We start from the raw sequence: 9,531 nt of genomic DNA on the forward strand, positions 1-9,531 counted from the left end.
CGAAACGACTCACCCTGTATATAATCCCATCTGTTCCCAGTGTCCATGGGGTCCCACGGGCATCTCCCACCCCGTAACGCCACGTAAGTCGACCGATCCTCCCCTCCCCTCTCCCTCCATTCCAGCGCGACGACCCCCAAACGGCCCCTATTCAAAGTCTTCGTTCGGCGTCTGTCGGCAGTCAGTCGCGGGGCGTCCGTCGTGGAGCGCGTGTCTCTCGTGCGTCTCGAATTGTTGTCGTTCGAGTTTCGAACGAGCACCCCCTTCCCTTCGTCTCATCCGTACATCCCTTCGAACAAAGAGATTTTCGACAACGTAGAAAAATTCCACGAAGGAGGGAAAACGCTTTTCCGTTTTTCCTATTACATATTATCGTACTACGTGGTTTTTTCGCGTGTGTTTTTCGTGTTTTCGTGTTTTCTACGACGTATATAGAAGGAACAACGTGCAACAGGTTACAGATTATAAATATTTTCACCGATATTTGTTGATGATTCTGAGAATTCCGAGTGAGGAACATTTCTGTGAATTGTGACGGATTGTGCAGTTTTTATGGTCACTATATTGCGGAGAAGACTGTTGGACATTGTTTATAAAAGGGATTTTCGACGAGTTTAATTTAGTGTTTGTATGTAGTTGAAGAAGAAGAAGAAGAAGAAGAAGAAGGATTCATATTCAATAGAATATATATAGATAGAGATAGATAAAAATAGAAGTTTTCAAATATTCGAAATTAATCGTGATATTATTGCTTCGTTTTCCCGAAGTCGTAAATTAAAACGCACGCTCCCCAAAATAATCCCGACTATTTTTATCTCGTGTATCGTGCATTACTCGAGACGAGAAAGAAAGATAGGCGGAGGGGGAAAAAAAAGTGGAAGAACTCGAAGTAAAGATCGGGGCGGGAGAATTGGAAGGAACAGTGGGAAAAATAAAAATCTTCGAGGTTGTCTCGAAGGCCGGGCTACCTGCCACGGTATAATCGGGAGAGAAGAAAGTTCGTCTGGGTTCTACATCCGGTTTTCGAGATCGTTGCCTACATTTCTCGATATCGAATACTTAAACATTTCTGTATCATCATCTTTCGAACTTTTTTCTCGCGAAATTTTTTTCGAATAAAGTATATACATATTGGAAGAGAGGGGGGTGGAAGAGGTAAGAAGCGGAATGCCGGCTCGTTAATGATCTTCGCGCGCCTCTTCGCGGTGGAAACGGAAGGAATGAGAGGCGCCGCGGGTGAAGTTCCTTGGTGCCGATTGAATGGAGTTACTTCGAAGAGGTTTTGACTGTCTCTCGTGTCGACCGACTCGTCCCTCTAGAAGTGAGTAGAATAATTTATTCTTGGTTTACATTTATATTCATTTTTCATTTCTCTCGTTATTCCACGTTGCAATCCCCATTTGGTATTGCGCGATCGTGTTTATATAGTTTTATAAAGTATCGAGGAAATTATTTGGTAGCGAGTTTTGTAGAAATATCTTATTAGAAGATTCTTTGAAATTTGATTCGAGAAAATTTTCTGGGAACAATTTTAACGGAGGAATTATTTCTTTTTTATTCCAATTATTTATTTTATTTTATTTCATTATGATTATAATGTACTAGTATAAAAAATTATTATCTTAAATGTATATAATCAGTTTTTGGGTCAGGCATCATTTTTTATAGTTTTTAAAGATTGATGTATCTGTATCGCTTTTTTGTTAAAAACAAAATTTATTCTTTAAGAGATGTAGAATAAGAATGAAATAAGATAAAATGTGTAAAATATTAGTATAAATATCAGAGTTTATCGTGAGGGGAATAAATATCTTTCTTTATTTTCTTTCTTTATTTATTTTTTAAACAAATAAGATAAAAATAAGATAAATAAGATAAAATTCATTTTATTTTCTCTGGGAAAGCACGAACTTTACAATCGTCAATTGATTTTTAATTATTGCAATCGATATCAAGAATAATTATACAAAATATAAAATTATAACACGTAGTGAACCGATATCTGTGCAATTAAAAAATAAAACAAGAAAGAAAAATTAATAATTTTCTTTAATTATAATTAATATTTTACCAGTAATAAGTGAAAGATAATATATATTATTATTATATACTAAGATATTATTATTATACGAAGATAGTCGTATATTTTTCCTAGTTTACAATCAACTTTTCAAATATAAAAAATTTATATAGTATTTCTACCTGTTGACATTTGATCAGTTTATTAGTAAAAGATATAATATTGATAATCAAACAAGAAATCTAAAAATTGTTTCTTAATTTAGTTCTATGTTAATGTATTCATACTAATTGCATCGCAAGTTTTTCTACAGCCTACTCGAGGAATGTCGGATTACAATTATTATTGCCTCAAACAGGTTTGTTGTGAATAAAATATAATGGGGAGAACGGTTTGTCCGAGTCTTTAAGAATCTCTTCACGTCTATTACACCACTATTCGTGTATTCACGCAAATTATCAAGAATACATACGTCACAATGATTCATTACACGGTCCAGAATTACTAAATTAGAATGTTACTTTCGATTTCCCCCCCTCCCATCATCTCCCACTAATTCTATTCTTCCTATTTTTAGAAACAAATAATTATTCTTACGAAATATTTAACGTCCAAGATAACTTTTATTTTAATGTTAATTGTTCGATAATTTATTTATAATTAATTAGCAATTAAGAAGGAGAAGGCATCGGGCAATAATTATTAAAATTCTACTATGAAATGTGAATAAAATTAAAAGTAAAAGTAAATGTAAAATAAAAAATTTATAATTTAAACAAAATTTCTTATATTGCTTTCTCTCAATTTATTACAATTAATCTGATAATTCTGACTCATCTAATTCCTCGATATTCACACCCTTTTCCATCGCTATGCCTTCTCGCCTCTGTTGAATATATTTCCAGTGGAGAAAATGTCAAAAGGTGTGCGTGAACGGAGAGAAAAAGAGACACAAAAGAAAAGAAAGAAAGAAAGAAAGAAAGAACACGAAACGAAATTGTTCGATCGAAATCTCACGAGATCGAGAATTCCCCGAATTTTTCGAAAAATCGCACGGAATCGCATTAAATTTGAAATAATTGTAACGCGATCGATACGTGGAAGATTTTTTTTTCGATTACATACGGTTTCACGGTTAAAAGCAATTGTCCCCAGAAAACTACCGTTAAAGTGATCGTGACCTCGATCGAGTCTCTATAGATTCTGTATAGATCCGCTTCTGGATCGTCTATATACGACTTAACAACCGGATCGACAACTTTTTACGAAATCACTGAAAGCACCAGCCGACATAACGTGATTCAGAAAATTATTTTATCGTTTTTCTCGATCGAATTATTTTTTTTATCGCGATTTCTTCGCTTCATAAACATTCTCGATTTAGTAAGCAACGGATGTATACGCGGATTTCACGAGTTTTTTCTTCTTCGATCTGTATCATGGATTTTCGATTGTGTAATTGGAGGATGAATGTTTTGATTTTTTTCTTTCTTTTTTTTTTTTTTTTTCTAAATCAATCATTCCATATACATTCCGTATTACAGAATCGAATTTTTTAAAGGATACAGGGGAATATTGTTTTTATTATTCCAATTATTAATAATAATTAAAAAATATAGCTTTTCTGCTAATTTTCTTGTAAAGTGAAAGATTAAATAATGGAAGAATTTTTTCGATGTGAAAAAATTGGATTGTAGATATTGCAAAAAATTTTTTACGAACCTGAATAGGAAACATAATATGAATATGGATAGTACTCTGAATATTTATGAAGTTATAAATTTTATCATTGTCATCTTTGAATTGTTCTATCCTGATATATTGATATATATTCGAAAAAATTCAAGCATTATTTATTATTAAATTTCAAAAAGAGAAGACAAATATGCGCAAATATAAAAGAATATTGTAGAAATTTTATTTTAATGTATAGAATTATCTAACACAAAACACTATTTAATTTTCTTTTTCATAGATGTTAGAATTTTTTTTAATTTCACAATCTCTGAGTCTACAAAATTCTTCTTTTTATCAAATATAATTAATCAGAAAGAATTACAAGATTGCACGAAACAATTATTTCGAAAATTTACTGTAAACGTAAGTCATCATCTTAAAGATCCTTCTCAAGAACAGAATCAATAGAAAATTATAACGAAATACATAATTGAGATCCACTCTATAATAACGGAATATCATTCAACCGAATCGTTTGAATTTCAGTTCATCTTATTTCCTTTCCTCGAATTCACTCGCCTCAATTACAAAACCGCGCACGGATTAATAATCAATTTCGTTATATTTTCGATCGAGAATTCTTCTTTCTTTCTCCCACTCGACCCACGAGCCCACGTTATTTCGTTATTTCTTCCATCCATTTCCTTCCACGTTTCCTCTCGCGCTTATAATTTTTCCCGATTCGAGGATTCATCGCGAATCATAATCGCTTTTTATCGTTTTATAATGGATGAGAAATGAGCGTGTAATCCTGACGATTAAACGAAGATTGTGCGTTGCAATCTCGCGGTGGCATCTACGTAAATTCCATGCTGATTAATTCGCGGCCGTGATCGTTGTTTTGTATTTTTTTACACGTTTAAAAACGTTCCTCGACTTCTTTCTTCTTTGCGAGGGGAGGAAACGAGGATGATGAAAGAAAACAAAGCGGGCGATGAGCGATGACACGTCGAAGAGGAAGGTTGAATTTTTCTTTTTTTCTTTATCGTGGGTAAAGAGGAAGTTTTTCAGTGAACGAAGAATTTTTATTTTATCTCCGTCGTTTCACCCCCGATTCCAGCTTTCATTTCCTTCTTAAAATAGATATATTCCTATTTTCGAAAAAAAGATTTCAATTTCACTTTTATACTGATTTCTTAATCAAATAGTTTCCTATTCTCTCGAATGGAAAAATTGCAGCTTCTCCATCACGACTACTCATCCTCGTTTAAATGGATTCAAGGATCTCTCATAATTCATTTACCTTTGTACCAAGCAGTACGTTTTTCAACCTCGATTCGACTGACGACGATTAACATACTTTGAAAGAAATCACTTATACACCATACGTACACCCTAACCATTACAATTCGGTTAGAATTTCGAAACAAGTAGAAAAGAAAACGAATTGGAACAACTATTCTCTCCATTATACCTCTTCCCCCTCCCTCTTTTATTCATTTTCTCCTTCCATCAAAAAACGGATAATCGAGTTGCCAAGCTCACGAGTCTTACGAACGAAATTTGCGTGAAAAATTTCAAATTTCTGATCAATAAAGATCCTGGATATCGTAACTCGCGATCGTTCGTGTTGAGTGATCAGAATTACGTTACAGATATTGTAAAAACAAGATTTTTAAGGTGGTGACGTAAGACAGATATCATCTTGGTATCACAATATAACGCGTGAGCGAGGCCGCAATCTCTCTGCTATACGTTTCGTAATGTCGTCTAGCATCGATAAAACATACATAAGTTGTTGTTGCTCCTTTAATCGTGGGAGGAACGAGAAATGAGTTTGGCAGCTTTTATATAATATACGATACGTTTTCAGAAAAATATAAGAGTTCGAATATTCGAGGAGCGAAAAAAGAAGTAGAAGAAGTAAATAATTAAGTGGATGGATCGGATATTACATAGTGTGTATACGTGGTATTAATTTGAAATTGGGGAAGAACGTGGAAAGTTTGGATGGTATATCGAAATTTCGTTTGTTTAGAACACATAGTTGTTTAGTTTTGAAACTAGGAAAGAGGAGAACAAGAGAAATTCCTGTATCCCGAATTACAGGAGCTTTACTTTGTTATCACGTTAATTTTAAACGTTATGTAAAATATATAATTTAATTTTTCTACGAGGAATCTCATCTTAGCCCAAATTAAAATAATTTTCTTTCTCTTTCTCTCTGTTTCAAAATTTAATTTATCCAATTATCTTCTCCCATAGAAAAATTAAAATCTTGTTGTATTCTATAATTATTCGAATAACTCTCTTATTTCCATCTTATCTTATCTGTTTCAAACTTTGTTCTAGAATTTCTGAAATTTATCGTAATAGCAATTCTATTACTTGGAAATTATACGAAATTAAAATCTCGGGATCAAACAAGAAGAAGCTAGCAGTGATCGGCTCGCTGGAGGCGAATTCGTTTAAAGCGAAGCGTCTCATCGGTTTAACCCGGTCGCTTACCTCCCTTTCGCCCTATAAATATTGCCGTGAATCGTCGCGTATATCTTCTCTTTTTTTTCTTTTAAACACTCGATTATTTTTTTTAACGCGCATTTTGGCGAAAGCGCTTCAAAGCAAATCGATGGATTACAAATTCATTCGAGATAAAATTTAAAAAATGGCGATTCGTAATTTTTAATAATTACGAAGGATTCTGTCTGATTGTTCGCGAGTTTAATTGGAAAATTTTCAACAACTTTAGAATCGCGTTGCTCTTCCTCGGGGAAAAGCGTTATACTTTAAAATTTCATACAACTTGATCAATTATCTCGTTAATTATGACGAAATTATATATAGCGTATAACGAACCTTGTTATTTTACGCATATTTTAAATTTCATGTAGATAATTGATTAATTATCTTATTAGTTATAATACCTATAAAACCTTGATGCCTGCGTACATATATTCTATTGCATACTTGTCAATTATACATCGACAAATTTTCAATCCCTTCCTTTTTTTGAAAACAAAACTTTGCTCATAATTCCATTCTCGTTTTGATAAAAATTCTCTTCAATCTATAATCTCGATCGCAGAGAATCGCTTTAATTCCAAATTTCCAAATGTAATTCCAGAAGAGAATTTTCTTTAATTTTCTTATATTAAAAGAAAAAAGAACGATCGTTGATACACATCGATGATACCAAACAAACAACTTGAGGAAAGCTTAAAATCAACTCGTTCATTCCTCGAGAGAGACATCGATTAAGATTTAAAAGAGAAAAAAAAGATAGAATATTCATTTTCGATCGAATAACGAAAGCCAAACGAGGCCTAAATCAGCTCGACTCCTCGCCCTCGCGGAGAGGAGACGGGTGACGAGTTATCGTGCTCATCAATTTAACGTTCGCTTCCTGTGCGTGGAAGGGAACAACGGCCTGGTTTCGACCGCCTCTGTCGTTTAAGTATTCGCGTGTGACCGTCCTAATTGCACGATGAACGCGTGTTACCGTCGAGCGTATCGCGCAAGCTGATCGCCTCGTCCCCGAGCGATTTCGCGTTCGAGTTTATCGCCCGGTTATTAAAGATACGTGGCCGGACTGTCGTCAATGGTCGCGTTAACCGAAACGTACGGTACGTCCACGGTACGTGCTTCGTGCTCCTCTATGTTGGTGGTGCATGGTGCTCCTTCTACGTGGCTTCTTCACGCTCCTTTGATTCCCTTTTACTTTTCAACACTCTACTGGTGATGGATCCCAGTATTTTGACGCCGCTTTTTCTTACGACGTAGGAAGATTTCATTCGAGCATCTGCTATATCTAATTACAGATAAACATCGAGTAACGTGGCATTTGCGCAACACGGTTTCACTTTGATATATTCGTTGAAGAATTTGAGAAAAATTATTGATTTTTTTTTAAGTAGGGATTTTTAGCTAATCTAAATCTTCTTGGATTGATTGAAAAGGTGTTTAATTTTTATGGTTTATTATAAGAGAAAGGATAAGGAGGTTTTGTTTTTTATCTTTGGAGGGAGAGAGAGAGAGAGAGAGAGAGAATTGATTGGAGAAGCGGTGGTGCAGAATATGGAATAACGTGTCGTGTTTGACTCGACATTGAAAATTTAGATGGTGGAAAGTTTTGTAATAAATTTTGCTGTCATTGTTTTTTCAACTTTGATATTTCTCTTTCTAGGAATTATAAATGATATAAAAGTATAAATAAAGAAAATGAAGTTGTCAAATCTTTGTTTATATTTTATAAAATTTCAAATTAATCTTCCGCTCAAATTAAATTGCTTATATTATCATGATTTATTATATGATCATGCGACTAGGAATAATTTTACTTAACGATGAATATATTATTTGCGTGATTCAAATCGTGTTTTCGATGGAAATATGATTTTTTTTTAAACGATGATATACTCGTTACTGGTCGCATGGTGAGCCTTTCACCAGATACGAGGATGATCTTGAATCGAGATATAATCGTGTGTCTCATTAACATAGTAGGACTGCAGGTTAATGACGTTGAAGATGGTAAATATAGTAAACGAAGGACGTTCCATGATACCTGTTTTCATAGAAAATTGCGATTTCCACTGCGAGGTTTTGAAACAATTATTAAATTATCCTTGTAATATCAGTTGCGCGGAGTGGAAACAATTATTTATAAAAGAAACGTGTTGATCCTTCATCAATCGTGATTTAATTTGACTCCTCCAGTGGTTAAATTTAATCTAATAAGTTTTATATCACGTTTATTTTTAATCCTTTAAATTTAAAATAGATCTCGATAATCTTTATCATTCATTGTTTTTAGAATTTTCAAAACGAAGAAATGCTTTAGCTTTGATTGCGAGATTATAATCGAATAAATGAATAAATTCGAATATATCGAGTACAGAAAATTCTTCGAAAAATTCTAATAGAAATTCTAACAAATAAATCACTACGGTCCTCGACCTCGTCCATCTCTCTCCACACTCCAGACACTATCATTTCTCTCAGAGTTTTGAAAGTTTCATCCGTCGAAAGAGCAGCATATCGTTTCACGCAAAAACATTTAACCGTTCCATTAGCTGTTTTAACACGTTTGAACTATAATAAAAAAAAAAAAAAAGAAGTTCTGAGAAAAAACTCTACGCAATATCTATAAAAAAAAAAACAACAAAAAAGGAGAGGAAATTTGAATGAAAAATTCCAACGCGCGTAAAAAAATTAATCAAAAAGAAAAATTCAACGATCCCGTTATCCTTTTTCCTTTTTTCTTTTTTCTTTAAATTCTCCAAATCACCTTTCAAATCACACAATTCGAATTAAAATCGCTCTGCATCGTGTCCCTCCACGTAAGGCCACCGTATATCTCCGCAATCGAAAGTTCCATTACAGCTCCGCCAAACAAGCGTAGTATCGCTCGAAGACAAAGCTATACGACATCCAGCAAAACCGTATGGAAAGTCGACTGGGAGGAGAGAGCGACGTGATGCTGTTGCTATACACGTCTGTGCTCCAATTGCGATTTCTCGCTTACGCGTGCTAATTAACCCTAATTGTAACTAGCAGGCGGGAGTAAGAAGAAGAAGAAGAAGAAGAAGAGATGAGAAGAAGGAGGAGTGAAGACGAGTTTCACTCCTGTGGCGGATCGCTCTCCCTCCCCCTCTTTCTCTCTCTTTCTCTCTCTTTCTTCGTCGAATCTGACCGATTCGAGACCGAGATACCATGTACGATGTATCGTTCGTGATCGTAAGAGGGCACACGTGTATTATAAAGTACACGTGTCACGCATGCTTGAATTCTTTCAACATCGAAAGTTCCGCGTTTCGTGCGCATATATATATATA

General features: G+C 34.3%; 1 protein-coding gene across 4 annotated transcripts in view; it reads left to right on the forward strand.

Moving 5' to 3' along the window:
* Positions 1-9,531, forward strand: part of LOC102673149 — a 51,209-nt gene that overhangs the window by 32,879 nt on the left and 8,799 nt on the right. Inside the window, exon 1 of one of the 4 annotated variants that reach the window (XM_031509160.1) lies at positions 648-1,321. The exons of 2 other annotated variants lie outside the window; for them this stretch is intronic. The gene's annotated coding sequence lies outside the window, so the exon portion shown is untranslated. Of the gene's footprint in view, positions 1-647; positions 1,322-9,531 lie in introns of those variants that run through there. One more of the 4 variants, XM_006612882.2, reaches the window with a different exon arrangement.

Source organism: Apis dorsata, unplaced genomic scaffold (genome assembly GCF_000469605.1).
Source record: "Apis dorsata unplaced genomic scaffold, Apis dorsata 1.3 scaffold_129, whole genome shotgun sequence".
In the NCBI taxonomy this organism is placed as follows: domain Eukaryota; kingdom Metazoa; phylum Arthropoda; class Insecta; order Hymenoptera; family Apidae; genus Apis; species Apis dorsata.